Source organism: Saccostrea echinata, unplaced genomic scaffold, assembly GCF_033153115.1.
Source record: "Saccostrea echinata isolate AGI-Se365-2 ecotype Australia unplaced genomic scaffold, CSIRO_AGI_Sech_v1 ptg000033l, whole genome shotgun sequence".
NCBI lineage: Eukaryota > Metazoa > Mollusca > Bivalvia > Ostreida > Ostreidae > Saccostrea > Saccostrea echinata.
The window spans coordinates 18074358-18087313 of record NW_026889782.1 but is presented as its reverse complement, the minus strand read 5'-3'; the positions used below and the strand labels follow the sequence as shown (position 1 = coordinate 18087313).

Genomic DNA, 12956 nt, shown 5'->3' with positions numbered 1-12956 from the left:
TTATTTTGTTTCAGTTGAAAACTTGAAATGTTCTGTCTGAATATTCTCACTCATCTACGTATAATTTTTGAAGGATAAATCATGATAAAATTGAAAATCTAAGGGGAAGTATTCGAGGTGATTGCACAAAATGCGTGATGTCACAAAAATTAAGAGCATTACTATTTCCCAGATCGCAAATATGTAAATGCTTAGTTTTAAAAGTCGCATTACAAATGGGTTCATGCATAATACATGTATTTATGTGACCGTTTGATAAAGATGTACAAATGCAATTGTATAAAGTTCGATCATTTATTAGATTCCATTCCGCCGTATGATTGTTAATCAAACAATCTATCAAACAGCCGTACAAGAAATAAAACACGAGCGCAGCTTAATTTTTTGGATTAAATATGGACAAAAATAAAGACTTTATTATGCTGAATGTGCACATTGTACAGACCTACGGCTCACGATAAAAAAAAAACAAGAGGCCCAAGGGCCTTAATGGTCACCTGAGTACAATACAACAATTTAGAGGATCCATAAACTGATAAATGAAGCTTTGTTGCCCAACAGCAAGAAAAATAGTATGATTAGCATCAACAAAATAATTGGTCTATTATCTATCTGCCCCCCCCCCCCCTCCTCCCATTTATCACTATTCCCATGCAGACTATTAACATAACGTCCATTATTAACCCCTATTATTCCTTCTCACAATGGCCTCTCTTGGCCAGTGAAGAACATTTAAAAAGATAAGTTATTTTTGTCTCATTTTTATTCATCTATTATTTCCAAGTCATTAAAACTATAAAAGTACTTTTTTTTATTATACAATAAATTTTCTTGCATAATTCTCTTATTCTATTAAGCTTTCAAATACATTATGTACATTGATTAATTATCAAAGGTGAATGGCTAAGGGGAATAACTTTGCTCAGTAGAATACAAGTTAATAGAGCCCTGGCCAGGACCAGAAAACTTGACTAAATGGTCCAGGTGTTCAAAATTCTGGTAAAAATACCCTTGCATATTAAAACTTTTACTCTGTTTGCCTTAAACATCCAGAGAAGCACAGAAGATTTTCAAAGAAATGCATTTTCACCATATTATTAAATAAACAAAGCCCCATCCTTACACCAGAACATCTGACCCATTGGCCACAAACTCACAATTCTGAAAGAAGCACCCTTTCTCATCATAACTATACACTTGTTTCTTTAGTTTATAACCAGTAGTAGATAAAAAAAAATTTGAAAGAAATTATGCATTTTCACTATATACATGTAATCAATAGAGCTCCCCCCCCCCCACCCACCCACCAAAACCCCTAACCCAGGGGCCATGAATTTCACAATTTTGGAAGAGGCATTCTTCCTTATCATAACCATACACTTCCTTTGTTTGAAAAATACTCAGGAGCAGAGAAGATTTTCAAAGAATTCATGCCTTTTCCCTATATAATCAATAGAGCCCCCCCCCCACCCCCAACACCGGAACCCCTGACCCTGGGGCCATGAAATTCACAATTTTGGAAGAGGCACTCTTGCTCATCATAACTATGTATTTAGTTACTTTATTTAATACCCAGGAGCAGAAAAGAAAGATCTTCAAAGAATTAATGCATTTTCACTATATAATCAATAGAGCCCCCCCCCCCCTCCCAACACCAGAACCCCAGACCCTGGGGCCATGAATTTCATAATTTTGGAAGAGGCACTCTTGCTCTTCATAACTATGTACTAAGTTAGTTTATTAATACCCAGGAGCAGAGAAAAGGATTTTCAAAGAATTTCTGCAATTCTACTATATAATCAATAGAGCCCCACCCTAACACCATAAACCCTGACCCAGGGGCCATGAAATTCACAATTTTGAAAGAGGCATTCTTGCTCATCATAACTATGTACTAAGTTACTTTAATTAATACCCAGGAGCAGAGAAGAAGATTTTCAAAGAATTAATGCATTTTCACTATATAATCAATAGAGCCTTACCCTAACACCAGAACCCCTGACCCTGGGGCCATGAAATTCACAATTTTGGAAGAGGCACTCTTGCTCTTCATAACTATGTACTAAGTTACTTTATTAAATACCCAGGAGTGGAGAAGAAGATTTTCAAAGAATTCATGCATTTTCACTACATAATCAATAGAGCCCTGCCCTAACACCAGAACCCCTGACCCTGGGGCCATGAAATTCGCAATTTTGGAAGAGGCACTCTTGCTCATCATAACTATGTACTTAGTTAGTTTATTTAATACCCAGGAGCAGAGTTTATTTAATACCCAGGAGCAGAGAAGAAGATTTTCAAAGAAATAATGCACTTTCACTATATGATCTATATAGCCCCACCCTAGCACCAGAACCTCTGCCCCTGGGGCCATGAATTTCACAATTTTGGTAGAGGGCTCAATGCTTATTACTATGATGCCAACAGTTTGACTGCTTGATGTCCAGGAGTAAAGAAGATTTTTAAAGATTGCATTATTTTCAGTGGTTTTAGCCCCACCCCTCAGGCCCCAGGGGGCAGGGACCATGAAATTCACAATTTTTGTTCCCCTTCACCCATAGATGCTATATGCCAAATTTGGTTGAAATTGGTTAAGTGGTTTCAGAGAAGAAGATAAAAATGTTCAAATGTTAACACACGACGCACACCGCTCGACGCACGCCGACGGACGAGAACAGATAGCAATAGGTCACCTGAGTGACTCAGGTGACCTAAAAACAGGGTTTCATTAACAAATACACGAGTATTATTTCGAAATAAAAGTATTAAATAGAAAAGGTTGGAGTAAAATTATCCTATTTTTAATCCACTACCTATTATGTCGTCTTCTGTAAAATTCCAAGGCAATTGCTTAATTTTTTGCAGTTTCCCAAGCATTTGAAATGGGAAAGTGGTAAACGCAACACATGAAAAATGCCAACGTTTAATGACGTTACGGTGCACCGGGGAGCAGTTTAGTTTGACATAGATGTAGAAATGCCTCCCAAAGGAACTTTAAATAACTACAGAAGAAAAAAAAATACGAAACTATAACTAGATCTTTAGTAGACAAGTGAAATGGGAGTTTTCTAAGCAGAAGCTTTTTTGATCGGGTCTTCTAGAAGAATGACAAGCCGTCACTGCAGACCGTTGATATAAGATAGCCTATTTAGTTGAGTGATAGTGAGAATACTGACCATAACTAAAAAAAATAAATCTTCAGAAGGTCCCATGTGTGTGCAAGATTGGTTCCTCGACTGTTTATGGAGGAAAAAAAGGAAATTCAAGTATGTGCATCAATGGAATCACCGAATTTGAGTGGGTTTTATCCAGCTTTTTTTTAAGCAAAGAAGAAACGTGAAGCTGCTTTAGACACTTTGACGTTAACATCCGTGCGCCGTAAGACGATACAATACATAACATAAAGTATCATATTTTTGTTTATTTGAGAATATATCTGTTTGAAATTTGCTAGGTATATTGATGAAAAATGTCCTAAAAGGTAGTGAACGCAGTGATGATTATTTTCCTCTAGACAATTTGTCCACGATTTTACCGGACAACCCTCGTACTGTATGTGAATTACAAAATGTAAAATTTTATTCAATTTTAAACGTATAATTATAATTAAGACCTCATTATTAGACGTGGCATGGTGCGCACGGCAAAGTTTTGATTAAAAAAGTTATTTATCACTTTATAAATTTTTTTGTATTTTGTAAAATTCCGCGGAAATTTGGATGACTTTCACATAATGACGTTGAAAAAAAGTTATAACGTCAAACCTGCAAAAATTGAACATTCAAAGTTTCGAAATGGCAGAGAAATTGAGATTAGAACCTATCAAGACAGGATCGTTATTGTTCGAAAAAGAGACGTTTTTGGAAGAGGTGGATCAGAGAGCAGGGATAAAATTTTGTGCAGACATTGGAAAAACACCAACAGAGACCCATAAATACTTTAAACAGTCGGGAAAATATACTAAAGTAAGCCAATCTTCAGTGTTTAAGTGGCACAGAAGATTTTCGGACGGAAGGGACAGTTTAGAGGATGACATACGTGAAGGAAAACCATCATTCCGAGATTGCAGTGCTCTTGATCTGTCTGCAACGGTTGTAAAAAAGAAAAAAAACTAAGTTCATGATCATGACGTGATCGACAGTGATTGGCGACTAACAGTTCGAGAAACTGCAAGGAACTGTGGAATTTGAAAAACTTCGGTACAAGAAATTTTATCTCATGATCCGTTCGACACTAACATTTTTGGGCTTTAGTCCGGCCGGACTAGTGCTTCTTTGCTTTTACTAGTCCGCACGCAATTTTATGAGTCCGTCAAAAAAACCCATCAATGTTTTGTAACGGTTAATTTAAAAATAATCTTTGCAATGTACTTTTTATACTTTTTGAAATAAACAAAGCATTTACTTGAAATGCTTCATTCCAAAATTCGTTGAAATATCGCGATCAGGAACTGCGATCGTACTTCCGATCTTGTTCGTTTTTTTCTATACATCCGACTTCTGATGACATCTTTATGTGTCATACTAAAACATGATCGCTAAAATGTTTTATTTCATATCAATCAGCCCTAAAACTGAGCTCCAAATTGACTCGGAATTATCTAACTTCCCGCCAAGAAGCTAGAAAGCTAAAAATACATGCGGGGTTTTCCAGTGAAACTCGTAGAGAATCGAACATTGCATCGGTAATTTATTGATTTTTTCCAGAAAATTTCTAATTAGCCATAGATTTTATTAGTCCGAATGAAAATGTATTAGTCTTAGACTAACGGACTAACTTTAATGTCGAACCCTGTGATCTTAATATGAGTCGTGTCTGTGCTCGGTGGTTGCCGAGAGTTCTGACAATTAAAAATTTGTCGAAGAGAGTAAAATTGTCAAGACTGTTCATTAAAAAACAAGAGGCCCAAGGTCCTTAACAGTCACCTGAGTATAATACAACAATTTAGAAGTTAAATACACTGACAGATGAAGCTTTGTTGCCCTAAAGCAAGAGAAGTAGGAAGATCAGGATCAACAAAATAATTAGTCTAGTATTCAGTATCAACTCATAACTTAAGTTCTAATCTGTCCCCCACTTAATAATATCACCATGCAGACTAATTAACAAACTATTAGTGCTTCTGTACTATTTTTAAACCCACATTAAGACCTCTAGCATTGACCTCTCTTATAGTCTTTGAAGAACTTTTAATAAGATAAGTTATTTTTGTCTCATTTTTATTTATCTATTACTTACAGGTCTGCCTGAATATTAAAACTAAGAAAGTACTTTTTGAATTATACGATAAACATTCTTGCATAATTATCTTATTCTATTAATCTTTCAAATACATTATTTACAGTGATTAATTATCAAAGGTGAATGGAAAACGGGAATAACTTCTCTCAGTAGAATACAAATTAATAGAGCCCTGTCCAGGACCAGAATGCTAAGACAAATTGTCCAGATGTTCAAAAATCTGGTAGAAATACGCTTACTTATATCATTTAAACTTTTACTCAGTTTGCTTTCAATATGCCCAGAAGCAGAGAAGAATTTCACAGGTACAATGCATTTTCACTACAGATTCAACAAAGCCTTACCAGAACCCAAGACCAAAGGTCAAGAAATTTACAAATTTGGAAGAGTTACCCTCATCATCATAACTATGGACTTCAAAGAATTAACACTTTTCCACTATATTATCAAAAGCCCCCCCCCCCTTCCTCGTTATGCCAGAACCCCTGACCCTAAGACCACAAGATTTAAAAATTCTGTTCGAAGCTCCCATCTTTATCATAGCTTAGCAATTAATTTATCAGCTCAACACTAAGGAGCAGAGAGGATTAGTTTATGATTAATTAATAGAATTAATGCATTTTCACTATATAATCAATAGAGCCCCCCCCCCCTCCTCAAGAACCCCAAAAACTGAGGCCATGTATTTAAAAATTTTGGAAGAGGCATCCTTGCCTATCATAATCATGCACTTAGTTTGTTTAAATAATCTCCAATAGCAAAGAAGAAGATTTTCATAGAATCAATGCATTTTCACTATATAATCAATAGAGCCCCGCCCTAACACTGGAACCCCTGACCCTGGGGCCAAGAAATTCACAATTTTTAAAAAGGCATCCTTATGCATCATAACCATGCACTTAGTTTGTTTAAATAATCTCCAGTAGCAGAGAAGAAGATTTTCAAAGAATCAATGCATTTTCACTATATAATCAATAGAGCCCCACCCTAACACCAGAACCCCTGACCCTGGGGCCATGAAATTCACAATTTTTTAAAAAGGCATCCTTATGCATCATAACCATGCACTTTGTTTAAATAATACCCAGGAGCAGAGAAGAAGATTTTCAAAGAATTAATGCATTTTCACTATATAATCAATAGAGCCCTGCCCTAACACCAGAACCCCTGACCCAGGGGCCATGGCTTTCACAATTCTGGAAGGGGCCTACCTCCTCATCATAACTATGTACTTAGTTTATCACCTTAATGCCCAGGAGCAGAGGAGAAAATTTTCAAAGAATTAATGCATTTTCACTATATAGTCGATAGAGCCCCGCCCTAACACCAGAACCCCTGACCCTGGGGCCATGAAATTCACAATGTGGGAAGAGGCTCTCTTGCTCATCATAACTATGTACTTAGTTACTTGATTTAATACCCAGGAGCAGAGAAGATTTTCAAAGAATTAATGCATTTTCACTAGATAGTTGATAGAGCCCCGCCCTATCACCAGAACCCCTGACCCTGGGGCCATGACATTCACAATTTTGGAAGAGGCACTCTTGCTCATCATAACTATGTACTTAGTTACTTTACTTCATTCCCAGGGGCAGAGAAGAAGATTTTCAAAGAATTAATGCTTTTTCACTATATAATCTATAGAGCCCACCCTAACACCAGAACCCCTGACCCTGGGGCCATGACATTCACAATTTTTAAAGAGGCACCCTTGCTCATCATAACTATGTACTTAGTTACTTTATTTAATACCCAGGAGCAGAGAAGAAGATTTTCAAAGAATTAATGCATTTTCACTATATAATCAATAGAGCCCCCCCCCCCCTTACACCAGAACCCCTAACCCCGGGGCCATGAATTTCACAATTTTGGAAGAGGCACTCTTGCTCATCATAACTATGTATTAGTTACCTTATTTAATACCCAGGAGCAGAGAAGAAGATTTTCAAAGAAATAATGCACTTTCACTATATGATCTATATAACCCCACCCTGGGGCCAGAACCCCTGACCCTTGGGCCATGAATTTCACAATTTTGGTAGAGGGCTCAATGTTTATTACAATGATGCCAACAGTTTGACTGCTTGATGTCCAGGAGTAAAGAAGAAGATTTTTAAAGATTGCATTATTTTTGGTGGTTTTAGCCCCACCCCTCAGGCCCCAGGGGGGCAGGGACCATGAAATTCACATTTTTGTTCCCTTTCACCCGTAGATGCTATATGCCTAATTTGGTTGAAATTGGTTAAGCGGTTTCAGAGAAGAAGCTAAAAGTGTTCAAATGTTAACGCACGACGCACGCCGACGGACGAGAACGGATAACAATAGGTCACCTGAGTGACTCAGATGACCTAAAAATAATGAAAGTTGCGCAAGGTTTTGGAGAGAATTATTACAACCGACGAAAGCTGGTTCCACTACTATGATCCTGAAACAAAACAACAGTCAAGTCAAAAAAAATATGAACTCTCCAAAGCCGAAAAAAGCCAAATACAAAATCCCTTGGAAAGAATATGTTCATTCTTTTTATGGAACTGAGGCTGTGTCTTAAGCATTCTCCTTACAGCCCGGATGTAGCCCCTATGGACTTTGCCGTATTTCCGTATATAAAGTCGTTTTATGTGGACAGAGGTTTGATGATTTGCAGGATCTGCAAGCTGAGACGGGAAGTGTTAAATATTGTTTCTCGTATGAAACCAGAACAGTTTGTGCACATTTTGATGACTGGTTAAAGCGGCATAAGAAATGTGTTGAGTTAAATGTGACTACGTTTAAAAGGTTAAATGTAGTTAGCTTTGACGTCGGGTAACATCAATGATTTTCATTCTAGTATGAGTGTGTGTCTTCTTTTTTTATCTGATGAAAATCTAACTAATTTATGCCCTGTTTGTGATAAAAACTTGCATATTAATGAAATGAAACATGAATTTAATGAATAAAATAGTTTCATATATTTTATCAATGTTTGTCAGTTATTATCAGGGTTGTCCACGAACTTTACGGATAACCCTCGTATATAAGCATATTTTGCGATGCCCTACACTTCTTTGCGTTGAATTTGCAAGTGTTTTATAGCCAAATTAAGTATATTTTTTTCTCACTTTTTTCCTTGTATGCCTTTAACTAGTCTTAACATAAGCCACAAATAACAAAAAATATTTTGTAAATATACTTGTCTTATATATATCGGGAATTAAATGTGTTTCCCACGAGTGTTTCTCTCTCCTGTTATGCCAGTGAAAAAACAGAAAATATAAATATTTAGAATGAACCTTTCTTGATTTTATGCTTTTTATCATCCTCGGTTTCATTAACATGAAATCAAGTTGTTATGCCATATATTCAAATTTGATGGGTTTGAATATAAAAAAAATAGGAACACTTCTAGTATGCCGGTCCCCAAAATACGGCGCTGAAATATATGCCGCCGAAAGGCGGTGTAGTATACATTATACGGTCGCATGAGCGATCGGTTTCACGCGATTGGTTAAATCACTAAAACGGCCAGAAATTGCAAAAATAAGCCCAGATTTGAGTTCTTCGTGAAAAATGGTGTTTAAATGCCATTGAAATTGAAAGATATTTATATGAAATGTTTTGATCTGACAACTCTGATTCGCTGGTTGATTGAATTGTGTGTTCTTATTGACCTGTGGTGAATGTGAATCGGGAAAATTTGGACTGAGGAAAGATTCAAGTTATTCAAGTGATTAACATGTGTGGAGATGTTCGAACAAGAGAGTGTCATTTAAGGAATGAACCTTTCTTGATTTTATGCTTTTTATCATCCTCGGTTTCATTAACATGAAATCAAGTTGTTATGCCATATATTCAAATTTGATGGGTTTGAATATAAAAAAAATAGGAACACTTCTAGTATGCCGGTCCCCAAAATACGGCGCTGAAATATATGCCGCCGAAAGGCGGTGTAGTATACATTATACGGTCGCATGAGCGATCGGTTTCACGCGATTGGTTAAATCACTAAAACGGCCAGAAATTGCAAAAATAAGCCCAGATTTGAGTTCTTCGTGAAAAATGGTGTTTAAATGCCATTGAAATTGAAAGATATTTATATGAAATGTTTTGATCTGACAACTCTGATTCGCTGGTTGATTGAATTGTGTGTTCTTATTGACCTGTGGTGAATGTGAATCGGGAAAATTTGGACTGAGGAAAGATTCAAGTTATTCAAGTGATTAACATGTGTGGAGATGTTCGAACAAGAGAGTGTCATTTAAGGAATGAACCTTTCTTGATTTTATACTTATTATCAGCCTCGGTTTCATTAACATGAAATCAAGTTGTTGATGCCATATATTCAAATTTGATGGGTTGACGTATTTTGGGGACTGGCATACTAGAAGTGTTCCTATTTTTTATATTTAAACCCATCAAATTTGAATATATGGCATCAAGGAACACTTCTAGTATGCCTGTCCCCAAAATACGGCGCTGAAATATATGCCGCCGAAAGGCGGTGTAGTATACATTATACGGTCGCATGAGCGATCGGTTAAAAGGCTAAAACGGCCAAAAATTGCAAAAATAAGCCCAGATTTGAGTTCTTCGTGAAACATGGTGTTTAAAAAATTGTTTTTAAATACAAATTTTTTAAATTAAAAATAAAACCAAAACAATATCTGTAGCTTTTTTGTTCCTTTAAACCCACTTTAGTTGTTTAGGAATTGCATCGCATAACTTAATGAATATAAATGAGATACATAAGCATTTCTGTGACGTCAAAAAAACAGCTGTGTTTGTAAATATGCCATTTAAATTTAAAGATATTTATATGAAATGTTTTGATCTGACAACTTTGGTACGCTGGTTGATTGAATTGTGCTTTCTTATTGACCTGTGGTAAATGTGAATCGGGAAAATTTGGACTGAGGAAAGATTCAAGTTATTCAAGTGATCAACATGTGTGGAGATGTTCGAACAAGCAATGTCACAAAAAAAGTATCAATAAGAATTGGAAGTTGGTTTGGAAATCACAAATTAACATTGGAAAAAATATTTTAATTACATACTTTTGGGTATATAAGGCTAGTGAATCTTTCGTTCGTCATGAGGTAGACCTAGCATGTCAGACCGTCGTAGATTGGTTTAATTATTCCCGTGAAGTGTGTACCTGCATATTAGAGAAGGATTCAGAAAATAGGAGGCCCAGGAAAAGTAGTAGAAATTGATGAATCAAAATTTGGGAAACGGAAGTTCATAAGGGTAGAAAAGTGGACGGTGTCTGGGTTTTGGGGGGAACTGAAAGAGATACTAAACGCTGCTTTTTTACAACCGCCGCAGACAGATCAAGAGACACTCTTTTTAAAAATTATTAAAGGTAACATTTTACCTGGTATACAACCATTCTAAGTGACTGTTGGAAGGCCTATGACATCTTGGATAAGAAAGGTTACGATCAATTGAAAGTTAATCACTCCCTTAATTTCATCGACCAATACAGGTGCACATACTAACACTATTGAATCTACATGGAGGGCACTTACAAAATATCTGCCAGTTAGTGGAACTACAAAAGTTTTTTATGACTCATACTTTAGCCAATATTGCGTAAGAAAGAAATATCTCAAAGACTCGGCCGATCCATTTCTAAACTTTTTAGACGTGGTTAAAACGATCTACAGCCCTAGTCTGCTCGTTCCAAAATTCCTTACCAATAATCAACTAAAATTGCCCCCCCCCCCCAAAAAAAACAAAAACAAAAAAACGGATTGCCCTTCAGACAATTGATTTAAACAGTGGCCTTGATGACTTCGCTCTGTAAGGTAAGTGAATCTATTTATTTACTACCATGGATAGACAACTTTCCCATCTCGGCATCCGAAGCAAACAGCAAAATGGTGGCCGTTTACATTCTGCTTAGCAACGTCAAGGGAAATAACCACTTATGCGCAGTCGCGTGCTCCTGGGGACCGGCAAACAAGAAACTTCCCCAAAAATATAAGTATAATTTACTCAGTAGATTCAAATTACTTCCATACTGCTACATTAAAAATAAGCTTTAACATTAAAATTAAGAAATTGTTACTTTTCTTACAAAATAATTTCAAAATTTTGTTTCAAAACTACTGCATCATCAACTTGTATGGTAAGCAATAACGGAAAAAAAAAAAAAAAAAATATGTAATTGTAAACAAGAGGCCCAAGGGCCTTAACGGTCACCTGAGTATGATAAAACAATTTCAAGGATGCATAGAGTATAAAATGAACTGAAAGGTGAAGCTTTGTTGCCCAAAAGCAAGAAAAATAGGGTGATCATGATCAACAAAATAATTGGTCTTAATATTCATTAACAGTTCATAAATTAGATTCTAATCTGTTTCCCATTTATCACTATACAGTATATTAACAAATTATCAATGCTTCTGTACTATTTTAATCCTTTGTTGAAATCTCTTACATTAGCATCTCTTGGTCTTTGATGAATATTTAATAAGACAAGTTATTTTTGTCTCATTTTTATTTATCTACTACTTACAAGTCTATCTGATCATTAAAACTATGAAAGTACTTTTTGTATTATACAATAAAAGTTTTTGCAAAATTCTCTTATTCTATTTACCTTTCAAGTACATTATTTACAGTGATAAATTATCAAAAGTAAATGGTAAAGGGGAATAACTCCTCTCAGTAGAATACAAACTAATAGAGCCCTGGCCAGGACCAGAACACTTGACCAAATGGTCCAGATGTTCAAAAATCTGGTAAAAATTCCCTTCCTTATAAAAACTTTTACTCTGTTTGCCTCAGATATGCCCAGGTGCGGAGAAGATTTTTAAATAAATAATGCATTTTTACAACAGATTCACTATATTATCAATAGAGCCCCCCCCCCCCCCCCAACCCCCCCCAAAAAACACCAGAGCTTCTGACCCTGGGACCATATGTTTGCTCATCATCACTTTGTTTATCTGCTTAACACTAAGGAGCAAACAGGATTATTTAATAAAATTAATGCATTTTCACTACATTATCAAGAGCCCCACCCTCACACCAGCACATCTGACCCAGGGGTCATGAAATTCACTACTCTGGAAGAAGCACACTTGCTCATCATAACTATACACTTAGCTTCTTTGCTTTTTTAACCAGAAGAAGAAAAGAATATTTTCAAAGAAATTTTGCTTTTTCACTTTATAATCAATAGAAGCCCCCCCCCCCCCTTCACCAGAACCCTTAAACATGGGGTCATAAAATTCACAATTTTGGGTAGAGGCATCCTTGCGTATCATAACAATGTACTTTAGCCTGTTTAAGCAATACCCAAGGGCAGAGAAGATTTTCAAAGAAATAATTCACCTTCACTATAGGATCTATATAGCCCCGCCCTAGCACCAGAACTCCTGTCCCCAGGGCCATGAATTTCACAATTTTGGAAGAGGCATCCTTGCTTATCATAAAAATGTATTTAGTTTGTTTAAATAATACCCAGGTGCAGAGAAAAAGATTTTTAAAGAATTAAAACATTTTCACTTTATAATCAATAGAGCCCCGCCCTAACACCATAACCCCTAATCCAGGGGTCACGAATTTCACAATTTTGAAAGAGGCATCCTTGATTATCATAACTATGTATTTAATATGTTTCAATAATACCCAGGAGTAGAGAAGAAGATTTTCAAAGGATTAATGCATTTTCACTATATAATCAATAGAGCCCCACCCTAACACCAGAACCCCTGACCCAGGGGCCATGA

At 36.2% G+C, this 12956-nt stretch overlaps 1 protein-coding gene across 2 annotated transcripts in view; it reads right to left on the bottom strand.

The window, feature by feature from the left end:
* LOC133199028 (uncharacterized) overlaps positions 1 to 12956 on the bottom strand; it is a 53937-nt gene that overhangs the window by 15629 nt on the left and 25352 nt on the right. The window lies entirely within an intron of this gene.